We start from the raw sequence: 21,072 nt of genomic DNA on the forward strand, positions 1-21,072 counted from the left end.
TTGGTATGAAATCCCTTCACAAAATCGCCTCTCATCGAAGCTAGGGTTCAAAAGATAACAAAATAAAGCTAAGTCTCGGAATTCTCAACTATATGCAGGCTGGAGATGTCGCATTTGCAACATGGGGTTCGCAAACGCGAACAATTCATCGTAAAAGCGAAGTTTTAAAATCTCTGCTGCCTTCGCAAATGCGACCAAAATGGTCGCAAATGCGAACACTGGTCCTTCGCAAAAGCGACCACTTGGTCGCAAAAGCGAACTAGTCCAGCCTAGGCCTTTATCGCAAATGCAATACTGAGTTCGCATACTGTGTCCGTAATGCGAACTCAACAGCCTTCGAAAAAGCGGAAAATTCTTCGCAAATGTGAGTCCTTTCCCCAGCAGCCCAGCTTCGCAAATGTGAGGCTGCTTCGCAATTGCGATAGTCGCATTTGCAACAAAAACATCGCAAATGCGATGACACCAGTACCAGCACTCAAATATCATGAAAAATTATTTCGAAACTCACCCGAGCCCCCGAGGCTCCAAACCAACCATGCACCCAGGTCCAGAAACACAACACGAACTCGCTAGCGTGATCAAATCATCAAAATAACCTCTAAAACCATGAATCGGACGCCAAAAACCATGAAGATCAAAGTTAAACTTCAAGAACATCTAGAATCGCAACCAAGCGTCCGAACCAAATCAAATCAACTCCAAATGGCGCCAAATTTTGCAGACAAGTTCTATATGACGAAACAAACCTACTCGAAGCTTCAAATCACGCATAAAAACCTCGAAACGAGAATCGCACCTCAAGTCAAAATTAATGAATTTTGAAACTTCAACTTCTACAACCGATGCCGAAACCTATCAAATCACCTCCAAGTGAACTCAAATTCTATACACAAGTCACATTTGCCATTACGGACCTACTCCAACTTTCGGAATCGGAATTCGACCCCGATATTGAAAAGTCCACTCCCGGTCAAACTTTCAAAATTTTCAACTTTTGCCATTTCAAGACTAATTCGACTACGGACCTCCAAATTACAATCCAGACGCGCTCCTAAGTCCAAACCATCGTGCCATGATCTCACGATAATATAAAAGAATAACAATATAAATGAAATGGCACGGCATCACCCTTCGTGCTTTTACTCTCAAATGATATGGCACGGCATCACCCTTCGTACTTTACACTCTCCCTCACATGATGATGTACAAGCAATGGCACGGCATCACCCTTCGTGCTTTACACTCTTCCTTACCAAGCATATGTATATCAATGACAAACAAGTCAAGAAGCATAAATAACATCAAGGAGAGTGGTTAAACGAATATTCCAAACGAATCTCAATACAACTTCACAATGCCAACAATAATTCAATAAACCCTCAAGAACCGTATTACTCAAGTGTTTCAACAATTCTCACGAATGATCTACAACACGAATATAGGATCTAGTATCTCAAGAATATCAGCTGTAGCAATGTATTAATGACTACGCATAGTGATGGTCGAATTATACACATCAATGTATTCACAGAATTCCATCGAATTTTATCAAGTTATAATAAGCTAAGTCTTGATTTCTAACATTCAATACTATGATCTTAGTATCTAGGAATCAAGTAAGGCATGAAGCAAGAAGGTCACGTAATTCTACACGACACAATTATAAGATAATCTACCCCCGAGCATGATTAACCTTGGCACATACATATACACACGTCACCTCATATATGTATCACCCTGGCATGTAGCAAACAGTATCAAATAGTAGGAAAAATTCCCTCAACAAAGTTAGGCAAGACACTTACCTCAATTCGGCTAACTCAATACTCATTTTAGCTTTTTTTCTTTACAAATTCACCTCCGCACGGCTCAGTCTAGCCAAAGACGACTTGAACACATCACACAATTCAAATAAAAATAATTTCAATTAACAAAGCTGTGATTTTTATACAATTTTTAAAAAGTCAACAAAAGTCAAAACCCGGGTCCAAGGGTAGGTCTTGACTACCCATAGCCTTACGAGTCCAAATATGTATTTTGTTTTCAAATCTGAGTCCTATTCGACTCTCAAATCCAAATTTTCATTTTTCAAAACTTTGACAAAATCCCCAAATTTCTCCCTAGATTTCTTATGAATTTGATGTTAAATCTTATATATAATCATGAAATATAGTTGAGAATTGACAATAGGTATTTATCAAATGATTTGGTATGAAAGTCCCTTCACCAAAATCGCCTCTCATCGAAGCTAGGGTTCAAAATATAACAAAATGAAACTAAGCCTCGGAATTCTAAGCTATATGCAGGCTGCAGATGTCGCATTTGCGACATGGGGTTCGCAAATGCGAACAATTCATCGCAAAAGCGAAGTTTTGATCTCTGCTGCCTTCGCAAATGCGACAAAATGGCCACAAATGCAAACACTTATCCTTCACAAAAGCGACCACTTGGTCGCAAAAGCGAACTAGTCGAGCCTAGGCCTTTATCGCAAATGCGATACTGAGTCCGCAAATGCGAACTCAACAGGCTTCGCAAAAGCGGAAAATTCTTCACAAATGCGAGTCCTTTCCCCAGCAGCCCAGCTTCGCAAATGCGAGGCTGTTTCGCAAATGCGACGCTGCTTCGCAATTGCCATAGTCGCATTTGCGACAAAAACATCGCAAATGCGATGACACCAATACCGGCACTCAAATATCATGAAAAATCATTCCGAAACTCACACGAGCCCCTGAGGGTCCAAAACATCCATGCACCCAGGTCCAGAAACACAACACGAACTCGCTCGCGCGATCAAATCATTAAAATAACCTCTAAACCCACGAATTGGATGCCAAAACGCATGAAATTCAAAATAAACTTCAAGAACTTCTAGAATTGCAACCAAGCGTCCGAACCATATTAAATCAACTCCAAATGGCGCCAAATTTTACAGACAAGTTCTATATAACGAAACAAACCTACTCGAAGCTTCAAATCACGCATAACGACCTCGAAACGACGAATCACACCTCAAGTCAAAATCAATGAACTTTGAAACTTCAATTTCTACAACTGATGCCGAAACCTATCAAGTCACCTCCAATTGACCTCAAGTTTTGCATACAAGTCACATTTTCCATTATGGACCTACTCCAACTTCCGGAATCGAAATCCGATCCCGATATCAAAAAGTCCACTCCCGGTCAAACTTCCTAAATTTCCAACTTTCGCCATTTCAAGACTAATTCGACTACGGACCTCCAAATTACAATCCGCACGCACTCCTAAGTCCAAAATAACCCAAAGGAGCTAACGGAACAGACGCCATTCCGAGGTCAAATGCTAAAAAGTCAAACTTGGTCAACTCTTCCAACTTAGAGATTAAATCTTGAAGTTCATTCTTCCAAAACGATTCCGGATAACTTGAAAACCAACACCGACGATTTACGCAAGTTATAATACATCATGCGAAGATACTCGAGCCCTCAAAATACCGAGCGAAGTGCAGATCTCAAAATGACCAGTTGGGTCGTTACATGGTTCTATGCGAAAATATTCTTTTCCCTCTAACAACTTGGCCTAATACCTTAACTCTGAAAAAATTACTTTTGGCTCAAGAGCAGCACTTTTGGCTAAAAAATCTTTAGACCAAACAGGCTATAAGCTAACAAACAAGCAAACAGAAATTAGGTCCTTTGAGGGTTGGAGGCAGAAAAATACTTACTCGCATTCGTTAAATTAATTAGTTATAATAGGCTAACATTAAATTAAAAAATATATTATTTATCACTATTTAAGTGATAAATTATTATATACAAGATACATATTATGTATTCATTTGCTCATACAAATAAAGATGCAAGTAAACTTTTTTTTCGTTTTTGTTGAATTACCTTTTTTGTTCATTTTACCACTACCTAGCTTCTATTCATATTATTTTTTTTAAAAAGATTTTGGCATATATTCAATTGAAAAGATACATTTTAAAATAACAGTATTAGCATAAGCTACTCTTTATCTATCCTTAAACTTCTGGTTTAATTCACATTGCACTGATCGGAATACTAAACATAAATTTGAAAATATATTGAAAACGTTAAATATAAAAAAACAAAATCAACTTACCATAATGATTAACGATTTAGCACTGAAGATATTATCTTCTTTTCGGTAAGTTACTTTCCTCGAAGAAAGAAATAAAAAAATGGGATTGTTTAATCTAGTGGTCTAATCCATTAAAGTTTATGTAGTTGTAGTATAGCGAATATTAAAAGACATCAATTTTACCCAAAAGTTAACGAAGTAGGTCACGGGCAGAATTGCATTATTGGACGTTTCCCTAATTAAAGTGAAAATTAGACGAAGAATTAACCTAAATAGCAATTCACTTAAATATTTAAACTATATATATATATATATATATATAAAATCATATATAATCAAAATATAAAATTTATGTACATGAGCTAGTAAAAGTAAACAATGTAACTGGCAAGCTATATCGGTAATTCTCCATTTGGAGTCACAAGTTGCAGAGCCAAAAGCCTAAGACGACGCACCAACCGAATAAAAAAAACGGGGGATAATAATTTGATATTTAACATCAAGTAATAATTGCAAATAATGACTGTAAGCCATGCTCCACATGTTGCCAGACACAGTGCTTTTGGTATAATATTCTCTTCTGTCTTTTGGAATAGATTCTAAGGTGAAACTTAATATAGTCACACATTAAAAGTCACAATTTGAGGATTTTGCTACACCTTTTTCACCTCAATTACATAATAGTAGTGGTCAGTATAGGGATTCACACAACAGGAATATGCATCTCAATATAAAGGCAAAGGAGACACTAGGAGATGTGGTGGATCGCATTTTCATTTTGTTATCAAAAGTTTTGAAAAGTACTTTTTTAAAAATATTTATGAAAAAAAATACACTTCGAATTATTTTTTAAAATCTTGACCAAACACTAATTGTTATTCAAAATATTTTTCAAATTCGAAAACTCCGGGCTTTCTTATAGATATCCAAGGGCTTCATCAAAAGGGACATTCCCTTTCATAAATATATAGAAGTAGCATTTACCATTGGAAGTTAAGGTAATGGGTAGAGTAGCCAAGAAAAGTATCATCTTTTTGGGTCCTTAACACAACCGATGAGGACAAGTGTGTTTCTTTAACACCCTCTCGCATGTGTAACCAAGGACGGATATAGCATTACAAGGTTAGATTCGATTGAACCCATAATTTTTGACGCGGAACATAAACTTATATATAAAAATCTACTAAAATTATAACATATAGTAGTATATATGAATTCGTAATTTAAAATATAATGAGTTTAATGCTTTTAGGGGAAGTTTCATAAATAAACAATAATAAATAAAATATAACATATTCGTAGCTGTAAAACTAATATATCATATTTGGCCAAAAGAAAATTTACATTGAGTAATAAACTTATCCAAATATGGAATTCTTTCTCCCCAAAAAACGGAACTTTCCCCTCTTTGGCCAAATATCACGCCTAAATAATTGCTGAATCTCTCTCAAGAATCATGATTTTTGTAAAAATAAATTTCCAATAATTTCCTTCCTTTAAGGAACTCTTTTATAATAGTAACCATAGGTAAAAAATAAACACGTCTTTCAAAAACTCTACAAAACTCTAAAAATATTAGTAGTATATAAGTGTATAGTATAGTACTATAGTCTATATATATTGTGTATAATATTCATATGTAATGTGTATTTTATGTGCATCACATATATATTAATATATTACACTAAAAATATATATTGTATATAATGTGTATTATATCATTATATAATGGTTATTTTATGCGCATCTCATGTATTTTTATATATTCCACTAAAAATATACAATAATATATCATGTGTATAAAGAACTAAGGTATATGTATCTAGAGATTTGGAATATAAAAGAACGAACAATAAGAAAATGAAATCTTGAGAGAGATTGTAGATAACATAGGCAATAAAGAGGAGGAAGAGCAATAAAGAGAGATTATGATAACTTACCGTTTATGGAAGAGAGAGAAGGACCAAATTAATTATATTGACATAATTAATGTAAGGATGGAAATGCATAATCTTTTCATTCTGCTAAAAAGGTAAAAAAATCTGTTGTTTATGTAATATCTTATAAAAAGGATCAAGCGCGTATATTAAAGGTTAAATATCTATATAGTTTAAATCATAAATCTAAGAGAAATTTTCATAAAGCACTATCTTTTAGTAGTAATTAGCCATTTATAGATACCATTTGTTATATTACGGAATATAGATACATTTTCTGTGGTTATAAGATGTATTTGATGTATTTAAGCTATTGTATTCATGAATACAGTAGCAAAAATAGACGTGAATCAGGGAAGTCCAGCTAATCAGTTGTTGTATTCGAGCGTATTCAACTGTATTCATGGAGTGAAACATGAGATTACAGCTTGACAGATTATTGTATTCGACTGTATTCACGGCGTGAAATAGGGGATTACACTGTTTTTAAAACGGAAAGTGAATCAATTAACATAATAGACTCCTAATATAACTCAAAAAACTCAATTATAACACACAAATTTTGTATTTTTCAGTTATAAAAAAGATTTTCAACCGCCAAATACCCCAAAAACATAGCAATCTTCAGAGAAACTATATAATATATCTGAATACATAGATTATATTAATTAAAAAAAACATATGAGTACATTCATGGCATATAGCGAGACAATGAATGCAATGAAATAGATAGAATACAGAGGGATACATTGAAAAACAATGAGAAAAAAGGACACTGAATACAATGAAATACATGGATTACAATGAGACACATTGAATTACAATGAAAACAAAGATAGTGAATACGATGAAATACATAGAAATACATAGAAATACAGCGAGATACATTGAAATACTCTTTAAAAAAAAAGATAACAGAATCTTCAAATTGCTCGATCCCAAACTTCAGACAACTCTGCGTAATGGTTTTCAGCAAAGGCACGATCCACGGTGAAAGCCTTTCAAAGAGAATCCTTTGCTTCTCAAATCTTCCGATAATCTCACCAACAAGGCCACGTTGGACACCATGAGGCTTGATCATGACGAAAGTCTGCTCTATTTTCGCTTCTTTGATGTTCTGAAAAATGGTCTATGGAGTCTAAAAGCGCCTTCTATATCTTGTTTATTCTCCGCTTCTTCTGATATGACACTAGCCCCATGTGATCCTGCTTTAGAGTCTTTGTCGCTAGAAAAATCAGAAATCACAGCTTTGGAGTTTAACAAAATTGGAATTTTCCGGTGGAAGGAGGAGGAGATCGGAAATTTGGGCTTTCCACAAATCCGGTGGAAGGAGGAGGAGATCGGAAATTTTAATGGGATGGGGGAAGAGAATGAGATGTATCAAAGTAGAGAGAAAAATAAAATAGTGTAACTGATTAGCGTATTTAGTGGCTTAGGGCTAGGAGGTAACCAAAATTAAATATTTTGCTATAAACCTTAAAAGGTATCTATAGAATATAATTTTTTTAAATGGTATTTATTTAAAATAAATAAGGTGTTAACCTTTGCTATATGAGGTAAAAATTCCTAAATCTAACTCTGTGTATAATCCAATTATTGAGTTTACATGTGGACTGAATGTCTTTTCTTGGTGGGCTGAACTGAGAGAAAAGAAGCCCAAAGCGGAACTATGGGTTTAAGTTAGAGAAAAGGCCAATTTATAAGTTTTGATATAGAAAATGGCATGGTATAACAACTTAGGAAGAGAATTGATATATAAAAGGAGGAATTTACACCGAATACAACTTCTTTAACACTTATACTATACTAGTATAATATATACCGCTATATAGTATACACACACACACACACTATGTATTACTGTGTTATATATATAGTATACAAATATTGAATCTGGGAAAAAAAAGAAATATTATTAACAAATATACTATACTAGTATAATATATGCTAGTATACACACTATGTATTACTGTGTTATATATATATAGTATACAAATATTGAACTGGAAAAAAAAAGAGAAGAAATAGTATTAACAAATATACTATACTAGTATAATATATACTAGTATATACACACTATGTATTATTGTATATTTTTTTGGATAATGATTCCTTCAATATATCCAATAAAAATTTGGGTCTTCTTAATTTGATTGATTAATTTTGCACAGTTACAGAAACATGAGACTTTTTTATGTATTAACGTGGTTATGAAATATTGTTATAATTGTCATCAATAATTAACAAAATGGAGAATGTTTATGGGCTAATTATGGGATATGTTATTCCCCTTTAATAGAAAATCTGGCGTACTTTTAGGTTTATTTTTATACATTTGTTGTAGAATATGTTATTCTATTATTAGTTGTAGATTATGAAATATTTTATAAATTCCTAAGTAATTATGAAAATTTCCCATAAAAAAGCAATTGTTTTACACATTGGCACCCTATAGCCAACATTAAGGTTTTCTTATATTTAATTGGTATTTTATAGCCAAAGTTATTTTTATGCAAAATCATAAGAAACGTACAACACTCTCCCCTCTCTCCCTCTTTAAGATCTTGTTCTCTTTCTTCCTCAAATTTCACTCCACATTTTTCAATCCCCCAAATCTCTCTTGTCTTCTCCAATAATTACTCTATTATGTTTCCTCGTAATCTTTTTCTTGGGTAATTCTCTACTCCTAGAATCTTTTTGTAGAATTTCCCATAGTATATCAACATTCTTTTCAACTTGAAAGATGGGTAAAAATTCAAACTCTAAGAAATCAAAATCTAAAGCTAAAGTTGTCAAATCTTCATCTCTTCATGTAGACGATGACTCTGATTTTGAAGTTTCAGTATTAAAGGGGTCGAATTCACCACATGCAATAGATATTCAACATGACAATTAGGTTCCATTTCATTCAATAGTATCCAAAAAATCTCCGAAGTTTTTCTAAATTATTTTTCTAGTTTTTTTATCCGTATATCCAAATATATATAACACAGTAATAATTATATTATTTGTATATCACAATGCGTAACATAATAATAATGTGTATATCAAAAAGTATATCAAAATTTTATTATCCTTTGTATATTATATTTCAGATTGAAAACTCAAGTGTCAAGACAACTCCACATGTGTATCCCCCATTGTATCCCGTGTATATCTCCATGTACATCAGTGATATCTCATGTTTATGTGATGACCTTTTCATCACTCGTTTTGAAAGTAAATTCTGTGTTTCGAGGCCTTAAAAACCTCTTTTCGTCTCACCTAGATTTTCATGCGCAGTCCGGGCGCGTTTCCGAAAAGTTTTTATGTGAAAACTAAGTAAAATATGGAAATTGACTTTTAAAATTGAATAAAGTTGACTTCGGTCAACATTCTCGGTAAATGGACCCGGACCCGTGATCCGACGGTCTCGTAGGGTCCGTAGTAAAATATGGGACTTGGGCGTATGCCCGGGATCGAATTCCGAGGTCCCAAGCCCGAGAAATGAATTTTAAAAGAAAATTATTTTCTGGAAAATATAAAGATTTTTAGAAGTGAATTGATGCATTTTCTTGATGATATCAGGCCCGTATCTTGGTTTCGGATCCCGGTACAAGTTTGAAATAATGATTACGTTGAATCTGTAAAATTTTGTAAAGATCGGAATTGGTATGGTATAAAACGGACCTATAGTTGAGAAAATAGTAATTTTGGTGTTCTTGAGTGATTTCATGAATTTGAGGTTTAATTCATAGTTTTTGATGTTATTTTGATGAATTGATCGCACGAGCAAGTCCGTATGATGTTTTTGGACTTGCGTGCATGTTTGGTTTGGAGCCCCGAGGGCTCGGGTGAGTTTGGATAGGCCAAGGAGTGGAATTGGACTTAGGAAAACTGCTGTGTGTTGCGGATCTGCAGGTTTCGCAATTGCGAAGCCTAGCTCGCATTTGCGACTAACCATCGCATTTGTGATGACTGGGCGGGGGGAGGGGTGACCTTCGCATTTGCGAAGTTCCAGTCGCATTTGCGAACGGTTGTTCGCATTTGCGAGGTTGATAGGGCAGGCCTTACTTCACAATTGCGAAGCCTTGGCCGCAATTGCGAGTTCGCATTTGCGAACATATTATCGCAAATGCGATATCTGCGCCTATGTAAATCATAACTTAGCCAAAAATTCTTTATTTTTCAAGCTTTCTCAAAACCTAAACTCTCTTGGGCGATTTTCTAAAGAAAAGTTCTTCTCCAAAACAATTCTAAGTCATTTCTAACTCATTTTCTTTAATCTATAATATCTTTTTACATGATTTCAACTCAAAATCAAGGCTTTTCATGGAGAAAATTGGGTGTTTTGGGTAGAACCTAGGATTTTCAAACTTCGGGGATTTGGACCTTGATTTGAGGCCCGATTTCAAAACAAATTATATATGAGTTCGTGGGTGAATGGGTAATCGGGTTTTGGTTCGAACCTCGGGTTTTGACCATGTGGGCCCGGGGTCGATTTTTGACTTTTTGGGGAAATCATTGGAAAACCTATTTTCATGCATTAAAATTGTTTCATTTAGCATTTATTGATATCGTTAAGTAAATTGTGGCTAGATACAAGCAAATTGGAAGTGGAATCAAGAGGTAAAGTGGTAGTTGAGGCTTGAATTGTGTTCGTGGCATTGAGATAAGTGTTTGGTCTAACCTTAGATTGAGGGATTAGGAGTTGTGTCTTATTTGCTATGTGTTAATTGTTGAGTACGACGTATAGGCTTGGTGACGAGTATCTATACGTCGGTGTCAAGCATGCCCGTGATTCTTATACTATGATAAATGTGACTCCGTTTCGTATTGTTCATGCTTTATATGATGATATCTATTGTTGAACAAGGCTTGTGGAAGTATTATTGGTAATTGAACATTGTAGAGCGTTGGCTCAAGTTGTGAATTGAGTTGTGGAAGTATTATCGGTACTTGAACATTGTAGAGCGTTGGCTCAAGTTGTGGATTGAGATGTGAAGTAATTGTGGAAAAGAGAAGAGGTTTATGATATTATCTCCCTTTCCGGGATGTTATTGCTTTTGATATTATCTCCCTTGCCGGGATGTTATTACTCATGATATTGTTTTCCTTGCCGGGATATTGTTGTTATGCTATTGTTCCCTTGCCGGGATTCTATTGTGAGTTTATTGATTCCCTTGCCCGTATTGCTTTGTGATTGTTGCTTGGGTAAGGAAGAGTGTAAAAGCACGAAGGGTGATGCCGTGCATGATATTTTTGAGAGAGTGTTAATGCACGAAGGGTGATGCCGTGCCGATATTGTGAGGTTAAAGCACGAAGGGTGATGCCGTGCCGTATAATGTACAATGCCGTGCCATGATATGAGTGATAATGCACGAAGGATAATTCCGTGCCATGATTATGTGAGGTAAAAGCACGAAGGGTGATGCCGTGCACGTGTCCTTGATTTTCCTGATTCTTGCCGATAATTGAGTTATGGTGTTCTTTACGTTTATGTATTGGTTTTCTGTTGTTACTTGATTTTATTGTGATGTTATTGATTCCTTGCCCAAATTGCTTTGTGATTGTTGCTTGAGTGAGGAAGAGTATAAAGCACGAAGGGTGATGCCGTGCATGATTTTGAGAGTGTAAAGCACGAAGGGTGATGCCGTGCACTTGTCTTTTATTTCTTGATTCTTGCTGATAATTTAGTTATAGTGTTCTTTACATTTATCTGTTGGTTTTCTATTGTTACTTGATATTTCCCCGCAGCATGTTTCCCTTCCCATCCTTAACTACTAGTTTCTGTCAATATTACTTGCTGTATATGATATAACTGCGCAGGTTTAATTGGTAGTCTTGTCCTAGCCTCGTCACTACTTCGCCGAGGTTAGGCTAGGCACTTACCAGCACATGGGATCGGTTGTGCTGATACTACACTCTGCACTGTGTGCAGATCCTGGTGCTGTAGCTTTTGGACCACAGTGAGGTTGCTGCCTTCAGTCCAGTGGTGGAGACCCGAGGTAGTCCTGCAGGCGTCCGTAGGCCTTGGCGTCTTCTTCTATCATTTCCTTTCTGTTTTTACTTATTCAGAGACAAATTCGTGTAATTCTATTCAGACTTTATTTTTAGTATTCGTAGATGGTCCGTGACATTGTGACACCAAATTCTGGGTAGAGTTGTACTTAGACTTCCGCAGTTTGTATTAATCTAAACTATCAGATTTCGTCTTGCGCATTGTTTTTGTTATTATTATTTCCGCTGCTTTTGTTATGTTGTTTTGAAGTTTTTAAAGAATTAAAACTTAAAAGGGGTAATTAAATTGGAATAGTTGGCTTGCCTAGCTTCCACTAGTAGGCGCCATCACGACTCTCGAGGGTGGGAAATCCGGGTCGTGACAGGTTGATATCAGAGCCCTAGGTTGCTTAGGTCTCACAATTCACGGACAAGCTTAGTAGAGTTTGAGGGATCGGTACGGAGACGTCTGTATTTATCCCCAAGAGGCTACAGAGTTAGGAACAATTTCACTTCTATTCTTCTCTGTCGTGCGATTTTGTTCTCACACTGCTAAATTGAAATCTCTACTCTTGTCCTTTCGCGAATGGCGAGGTCACGTACCGCTTCTTCAGCCGAGCAGTAGCACAGACCGGTGATGGAGCAGCTATGTCTGCCGAAGCTTTGTGGAGGTTGGATGGGTTTCACCAAGCTCTTCACTACTACTCTTGGTGGTACATCTTCTGAGGATCCCCAGGATTATTTGGACAGCTGTCATGAGGTTCTACGGAACATGGGGATAGTGGAGACCAATGGGGTCGACTTTACTGCTTTTCGTTTGTTTGGATCCGCCGAGACTTGGTAGAGAGATTATTGTTTGGCTAGACCAGCTGGGTCACCGGCTTTGACTTGGGATCAGTTTTCTCAGCTATTTCTGGAGAAGTTTCTTCCTATCACTCAGAGGGAGAACTATCAGAGGCAGTTTGAGCGTCTCCAGCAGGGTTCTATGACTGTCACTCAGTACGAGACCAGATTCATTGACTTGGCCCGTCATGCTCTTCTTATACTTCCCACTGAGAGAGAGAGAGAGTGAGGAGGTTCATTGAGGGAGTACTCGTTCAGCCTATTCGACTGCAGATGGCTAAGGAGACGGGGAGCGAGATTTCTTTCAAGGATGCGGCCAATGTGGCCAGGAGAGTTGAGATGGTTTTATCACAGGGGAGTGGTCAGGGGTCTGACAAGAGGCCTCGTCATTCGGGCAGGTTCAGTGGTGCCTCATTTGGAGGCAGAGATTCTTTTGGTAGGGGCCATCCTTTCAGGCCGTTTCATTCAGCACTTCAGGCTTCTCACGGTGCTCCAGGTGGCCGTGGTTCTCATACGCACTATTCTGATCAGCAGTCCTACAGTGCACCGCCAGCTCCTATCAGTGCACCTCCGCTCCAGAGTTTTCAGAGTGGTTATTCAGGCCGTCAGGGTCAGCAGTCTCAGCCGCCGAGGGCTTGTTATACTTGTGGGGTTGCGAGACATATTGCTAGATTTTGCCCTCGAGCACCGAGCAGCTCTCAGCATCAGGGTTCCCGTGCCATGGTTCAGGCACCGAGTGTTCCACCGCTCGCTCAGCCAGCTAGAGGGGGAGGTAGAGGTGCTAGAGGTGGAGGTAGAGGTATTAGAGGTGGAGATCAGGCCGCTAGAGGTGGAGGCCAACCAGCAGGAGGTCGTCCCAGAGATGTAGTTTAGAGTGGTGGGGCCCAACCCCGATGTTCTGCTCTTCCAGCCAGGCCTGAGGCTGAGGCCTCCGATGCAGTTATCACATGTACTGTTCTGGTTTGTAGTAGAGATGCTTCAGTTCTATTTGATCCAGGATCTACATACTCCTATGTGTCATCTTATTTTGCACCGTATCTGGTCATGCCTAGTGATTCTTTGAGTGCTCCTGTATATGTGTCTACACCGGTGGGTGATTCTATTGTGGTAGATCGTGTCCATCGTTCCTATATAGTTGTGATTGGGGGTCTTGAGACTCGAGTAGATTTGTTACTTTTGGATATGGTTGATTTTGATGTCGTATTGGGAATGGGCTGGTTATCACCTTACCATGCTATCTTGGACTGTCATGCCAAGACTGTGACCTTAGCCTTGCCGGGTTTACCTCGTTTAGAGTGGAGAGGGACTTCTGGTCATTCTACCCGTAGTGTTATCTCATATATGAAGGCTCGGCGTATGGTCGAGGAGGGGTGTTTGGCCTATTTGGCATATGTTCGTGATTCTAGTGCTGAGGTTCCTTCTATGGATTCTGTGCCTGTTGTTCGTGAGTCTCCTGAGGTATTTCCTTCAGACCTTCCGGGCATGCCACCCGATAGGGATATTGACTTCTGCATTGATTTGGCTCCGGGCACTCAGCCCATTTCTATTCTACCGTATCGTATGGCCCCGCTTGAGTTGAAAGAATTTAAGGAGCAGTTGCAAGACTTGCCTGATAAGGGCTTTATTAGGCCTAGTGTCTCGCCTTGGGGTGCGCCAGTGTTGTTTGTTATGAAGAAGGACGGATCGATGAGGATGTGTATAGATTACCGACAATTGAACAAGGTCACAATCAAGAATAAGTACCCATTGCCGAGGATTGATGATTTGTTTGACCAGCTTCAGGGTGCCCAAGTGTTTTCTAAGATCGACTTGAGATCTGGCTTCTATCAATTGAGGATTAGGGCATCCGATGTCCCTAAGACAGCTTTCTGCACTCGGTACGGGCATTATGAGTTCTTGGTGATGTCATTCGGGTTGACAAATGCCCTAGCAGCTTTCATGGATTTGATGAACCGAGTGTTCAGGACTTATTTGGATTCCTTCGTGATTGTCTTCATTGACGATATTTTGATCTATTCTCGCAGCTGGGAGGAGCATGAGCAGCATCTGAGAGTTGTCCTTCAGACTTTGAGAGATAGTCAGTTGTATGCTAAGTTTTCGAAGTGTGAGTTCTGGTTGAGTTCAGTTGCATTCTTGGGTCACGTTGTTTCAGAAAGGGTATTCAGGTGGATCCGAAGAAGATAGAGGCAGTCAAGAACTGGCCTAGACCCACGTCAGCTATAGATACCCGAAGTTTCTTGGGATTTGGCGGGCTATTACCGTCAGTTTGTGGAAGGGTTTTCGTCTATTGCAACCCCGATGACCAGGTTGACCCAGAAGGGTGCCCAGTTCAGGTGGTCGGACGAGTGTGAGGCGCGCTTTCAGAATCTCAAGACAGCTTTGACTATGACGCCGGTGTTGGTTTTGCCCACAGGTTCAGGGCCATATATAGTTGATTGTGACGCATCTCGTATTGGACTTGGTGCGGTGTTGATGCAGGATGGCAAGGTCATTGCTTATGCTTTGCGACAGTTGAAGATTCATGAGAAGAATTATCCAGTTCATGATTTGGACTTAGCAGCCATTGTTCACGCACTGAAGATTTGGAGACACTATCTGTATGGCGTATCATATGAGGTGTTCACGGATCACAAGAGTCTACAATATTTGTTCAAGCAGAAGGAGCTAAACTTGAGGCAGAGAAGGTGGTTGGAGCTATTGAAAGACTATGATATCACCATGTTATATCATCCGGGGAAGGCCAATGTGGTGGCCGATGCTTTGAGTAGAAAGTCAGCCAGTATGGGCAGTCTTGCGTATATCCGGTCGGTGAGAGACTGCTTGCCTTGGATGTTCAGGCTTTGGCCAATCAGTTCGTGAGGTTGGATGTCTCTGAGCCCAGCCGTGTGTTAGCTTGCACAGTCGCTCGTTCTTCATTATTTGAGCGCACCCGAGATCGGCAGTATGATGATCCTCATTTGTATGTTCTTAGGGACACAGTGCGACACGGAGGTGCAAGCAGGTTACAGTTGGAGATGATGGAGTCTTGAGGATGCAGGGTCGTATTTGTGTGACTAATGTGGATGGGCTTCGCGAGTTGATTCTAGAGGAGGACCATAGTTCCCGGTACTCTATTCATCCGGGCGCTGCTAAGATATATCAGGATTTGCGGCAGCATTATTGGTGGAGGAGAATGAGAAGGATATTGTTGCATATGTGGCTCGATGTTTGAATTGTCAGAAGGTAAAGTACGAGCATCAGAGACCTGGTGGTTTGTTTAAGAAGATTGAGATTCCTGAGTGGAAGTGGGAGAGGATCACTATGGACTTTGTTGTGGGACTCCCACGGACTCAGAGGAAGTTCGATGCAGTGTAGGTTATTGTTGATAGGCTGACCAAGTCAGCACATTTCATTCTTGTGGCAGTCTCCTATTCTTCTGAGAGGTTAGCTGAGATCTATATCCGGGAGATTGTTCGTCTTCATGGTGTGCCCGTGTCTATCATTTCTGACTGAGGTAAGCAGTTTACCTCTCATTTCTGGAGGGCAGTTCAGCGTAAGTTGAGCATAACATTTCATCCTCAGACGGACGGGCAGTCCGAGCGTACTATTCAGATTTTGGAGGATATGCTCCGAGCTTGTGTTATTGACTTTGGAGGCTCGTGGGATCAGTTCTTGCCTTTAGCGGAGTTTGCCTACAACAACAGCTACCAGTCGAGCATTCAGATGGCTCCTTATGAGGCTTTATATGGTAGGCGGTGTCGGTCGCCGGTTGGATGGTTTGAGCCAGGAGAGGCTCGATTATTGGGTACGGATCTAGTACAGGATGCCTTGGACAAGGTCAGGATTATTCAGGATAGGCTTCGTACAGCTCAGTCCAGGCAGAAGAGTTATGCCGACCGCAAGGTTCGTGATGTGACATTCATGGTCGGAGAGCGGGTGTTGCTATATGGGACTTGGGCGTATGCCCGGAATCGAATTCCGAGGTCCCAAGCCCGAGAAATGAATTTCTAAAAAAAATTGTTTTCTAGAAAATATAATGGTTTTTAGAAGCGAATTGATGCATTTTCTTGATGATATCGGGTCCGTATCTTGGTTCCAGAGACCGATACAAGTTTGAAATAATGATTACGTTGAATCTGTAAAATTTGGTAAAGATTGGAATTGGTTTGGTATAAAACGGACCTATTGTTGAGAAAATAGTAATTTTGGTGTTCTTGAGTGATTTCATGAATTTGAGGTTTAATTCATAGTTGTTGATGTTATGATGATTTGATCGCACGAGCAAGTCCGTATGATGGTTTTGGACTTGCGTGCATGTTTGGTTTGGAGCCCCGAGGGCTCGGGTGAGTTTGGATAGGCCATGGAGTGGAATTGGACTTAGGAAAACTGCTGTGTGTTGCAGGTCTGCAGGCTTCACAATTGCGAAACCTGGCTCGCAATTGCGAGCTCGCATTTGCGATGACTGGGCAGGGGGGGGGGGCCTTCGCACTTGCAAAGTTCCAGTTGCATTTGCGACTCCAACAGTGTTCGCATATGCGAACGATTGTTCACATTTGCGAGGTTGACAGGGCAGGCCTAACTTCGCAATTGCGAAGCCTTGGCCGCAATTGCAAGTTCGCATTTGCGAACATATTATCGCAAATGCGATATCTTTGCCTGTATAAATCATAACTTAGCCGAAAATTCTTCATTTTTCAAACTTTCTCAAAGCCTAAACTCTCTTGGGCGATTTTCTAAAGAAAAGTTCTTCTCCAAAATAATTGTAAGTCATTTCTAACTCATTTTCTTTAATGTATAACATCTTTTTACATGATTTCAACTCAAAATCAAGGGTTTTCATGGGGGAAATTGGGTGTTTTGGGTAGAACCTAGGATTTTCAAACTTCGGGGATTTGGACCTCGATTTGAGGTCCGATTTCAAAACAAATTATATATTTGAGTTCGTGGGTGAATGGGTAATCGGGTTTTGGTTCGAACCTCGGGTTTTGACCATGTGGGCCCGGGGTCGATTTTTGACTTTTTGGGGAAATCATTGGAAAACCTATTTTCATGCATTAGAATTGGTTCATTTAGCATTTATTGATATCGTTAAGTAAATTGTGGCTAGATACAAGCGAATTGGAAGTGGAATCAAGAGGTAAAGCGGTAGTTGAGGCTTGAATAGTGTTCGTGGCATTGAGGTAAGTGTTTGGTCTAACCTTAGATTGAGGGATTAGGAGTTTTGTCTTATTTTCTATGTGTTAGTTGTTGAGTACGACGTATAGGCGTGGTGACGAGTATCTATACGTCGGTGTCAAGAATGCCCGTGAGTCTTATACTATGATAAATGTGACTCCGTTTCGTATTGTTCATGCTTTATATGATGATATCTATTGTTGAACAAGGCTTGTGGAAGTATTATTGGTAACTGAACATTGTAGAGCGTTGGCTCAAGTTGTGAATTGAGTTGTGGAAGTATTATCGGTAATTGAACATTGTAGAGCGTTGGCTCAAGTTGTGAATTGAGTTGTGAAGTAATTGTGGAAAAGAGAAGAGGTTGATGATATTAACTCCCTTGCCGGGATGTTATTTCTTTTGATATTATCTCCCTTGCCGGGATGTTATTACTCATGATATTGTTTCCCTTGCTGGGATATTGTTGTTATGCTATTGTTCCCTTGCCGGGATTCTATTGTGATTTTATTGATTCCCTTGCCCGTATTGCTTTGTGATTGTTTCTTGGGTAAGGAAGAGTGTAAAAGCACGAAGGGCGATGCCGTGCATGATATTTGTGAGAGAGTGTTAATGCACGAAGGGTGATCCCGTGATGATATTGTGAGGTTAAAGCGCGAAGGGTGATGCGGTGCCGCACGATGTACAATGCTGTGCCATGATATGAGTGATAATGCACGAAGGATAATTTCGTGCCATGATTATGTGAGGTAAAAGCACGAAGGGTGATGCCGTGCCGATTATATTGATTCTTATGGTGAGGACGAGAGTAAAAGCACGAAGGGTGATGCCGTGCACTTGTCCTTGGTTTTCCTAATTCTTGCCGATAATTGAGTTATGGTGTTCTTTACGTTTATTTATTCGTTTTCTGTTGTTACTTGATTTTATTGTGATGTTATTAATTCCCTTGCCCAAATTGCTTTGTGATTGTTACTTGGTTGAGGAAGAGTGTAAAGCACGAAGGGTGATGCCGTGCATGGTTTTGAGAATGTAAAGCACGAAGGGTGATGCCGTGCATGATTTTTAAAGTGTAAAGCGCGAAGGGTGATGCCGTGCGCTTGTCTTTGATTTCTTGATTCTTGCTGATAATTTAGTTATAGTGTTCTTTACATTTATCTGTTGGTTTTCTGTTGTTACTTGATATTTCCCCGCAGCATGTTTCCCCTTCCCATCTTTAACTACTAGTTTCTGTCAATATTACTTGCTGTATATGATATAACTGCACAGGTTTAATTGGTAGTCTTGTCCTAGCCTTGTCACTACTTTGCCGAGGTTAGGCTAGGCACTTACCAGCACATGGGGTCGGTTGTGCTGATACTACACTCTGCACTGTGTGCAGATCCCGGTGCTGTAGCTTTTGGACCACAGTGAGGTTGCTGCCTTCAGTCCAGTGGTGGAGATCCGAGGTAGTCCTGCAGGCGTCCGTAGGCCTTGACGTCTTCTTCTATCATTTCCTTTCTATTTTTACTTATTCAGAGACAGATTCTTGTAATTCTATTCAGACTTTATTTGTAGTATTCGTAGATGGTCCGTGACATTGTGACACCAAATTCTAGGTAGAGTTGTACTTAGACTTCCGCAGTTTGTATTAATCTAAACTATCAGATTTCGTCTTCCGCATTGTTTTTGTTATTATTATTTCCGCTGCTTTTTGTAAAGCCCCGTGAAATTTGTGCTCAAGGCATAACACTTCGTCGAGTCAAAATTTCCTTATCTGTGTTGAGAATATGTAATATTTTACTGATTTTGCACTTAAAAACCAAGAGTCAAAATTTTCCAGAAAATTTCCATTATGCGATCGCAGATTAGTTATGCGGACCGCATTTCTGCCGCAGAGTGAAACAGNCTTGCTCGGGCTTCTATTTTTCTAAATTTTAAAACCCGACCCCTTTGTAATAAAACACCCCAACCCCTCATTCCTAACATTCTTCTGAACAAAATAAGAGAGAGGAAGAGAGGGTTCTTGAGAGAGAAAACGATTTCCATCAATTTGGTTCTTCAAAACGATCCGGGCCGGGAAAATACAAAGTAATTGTCCTCATCCCCATCCTTACAGGTAAAATCCCTAACCTTTTTCCTTGATTTTCAGGTTTAAACTAGGGGGGGGGGGGGAGTCTCATGCATTAATTCTTGAAAGTTATGGTTGAAATTGAGCATGCATGTCTATTAAAACCTAAAATCTAGTAGGAGTAATTGGGCGGGAGCAAAGACTTGTGCAAAGAAGGGGTTAATAACCTAAATATGTTCGGGTAGTGATTTTGAACCTTGAATTCTAAGTTATGTGTATTAATTTGTGCACTATATTGACGTTGCTAGATTGTTTGGTGAATTGGAAGTAGAAATTAAAAAGGAATTCAGCTCCAGGTATGTATGGCTAACCTTGACCTTGTAAAATCGCCTTGTTTGGTGTCCGCATGTTTGGTATGTGACATCTACGTGGGTTAATTGTGAAATTCATGTGATTGGTATGATTGTGATTATGATATGTGGTATTAGCTGAGAAACAAATGACGGAAGGAAATTGTAAGTGATGCAACTGGAATAATTGTGATAGTAACATCTATGGCTTATCGTGGACAAGTATTGTTGTAACGTAAAACACTTGTGAATTGTTGAATATGACGAAAATAGTATTAACGGTTATGGAGATGCTTGTAAATTATTGTTGCTACTTCTTAAGAAGTGTTGTTGTGATCTTTGTGAATTGTTCATTGTTGTTGTTGTGATTGTTTGTGAAATGAAACTGCACGGTGGGATCGGGTTACGCGCTGCAACACGAAGTAATAAGGTGTGGGTTATGGTGATAAGGGTGGCCGAGGTAATAAGGGTGTAAAGTGATCAAAATCACTGTTGAAATAAAATATAAGCAAAAATGCGAAATCTATTGATGTGGAAATGTGGAAGGGGAAACACGAGAGTTTGCAAACTTGTTTGGCTTGATTGTTCCTTCTTTATGGATTTGGTTGTTGTTTCTATTACTGTTACTTACTTGTTTATGGCTTGAGTTTACTTGGCGCAAAGTTTGTTCATACATACCAGT

The sequence above is a fragment of the Nicotiana attenuata genome, chromosome 8 (genome assembly GCF_001879085.1).
Source record: "Nicotiana attenuata strain UT chromosome 8, NIATTr2, whole genome shotgun sequence".
NCBI classification, from domain to species: Eukaryota; Viridiplantae; Streptophyta; class Magnoliopsida; order Solanales; family Solanaceae; genus Nicotiana; species Nicotiana attenuata.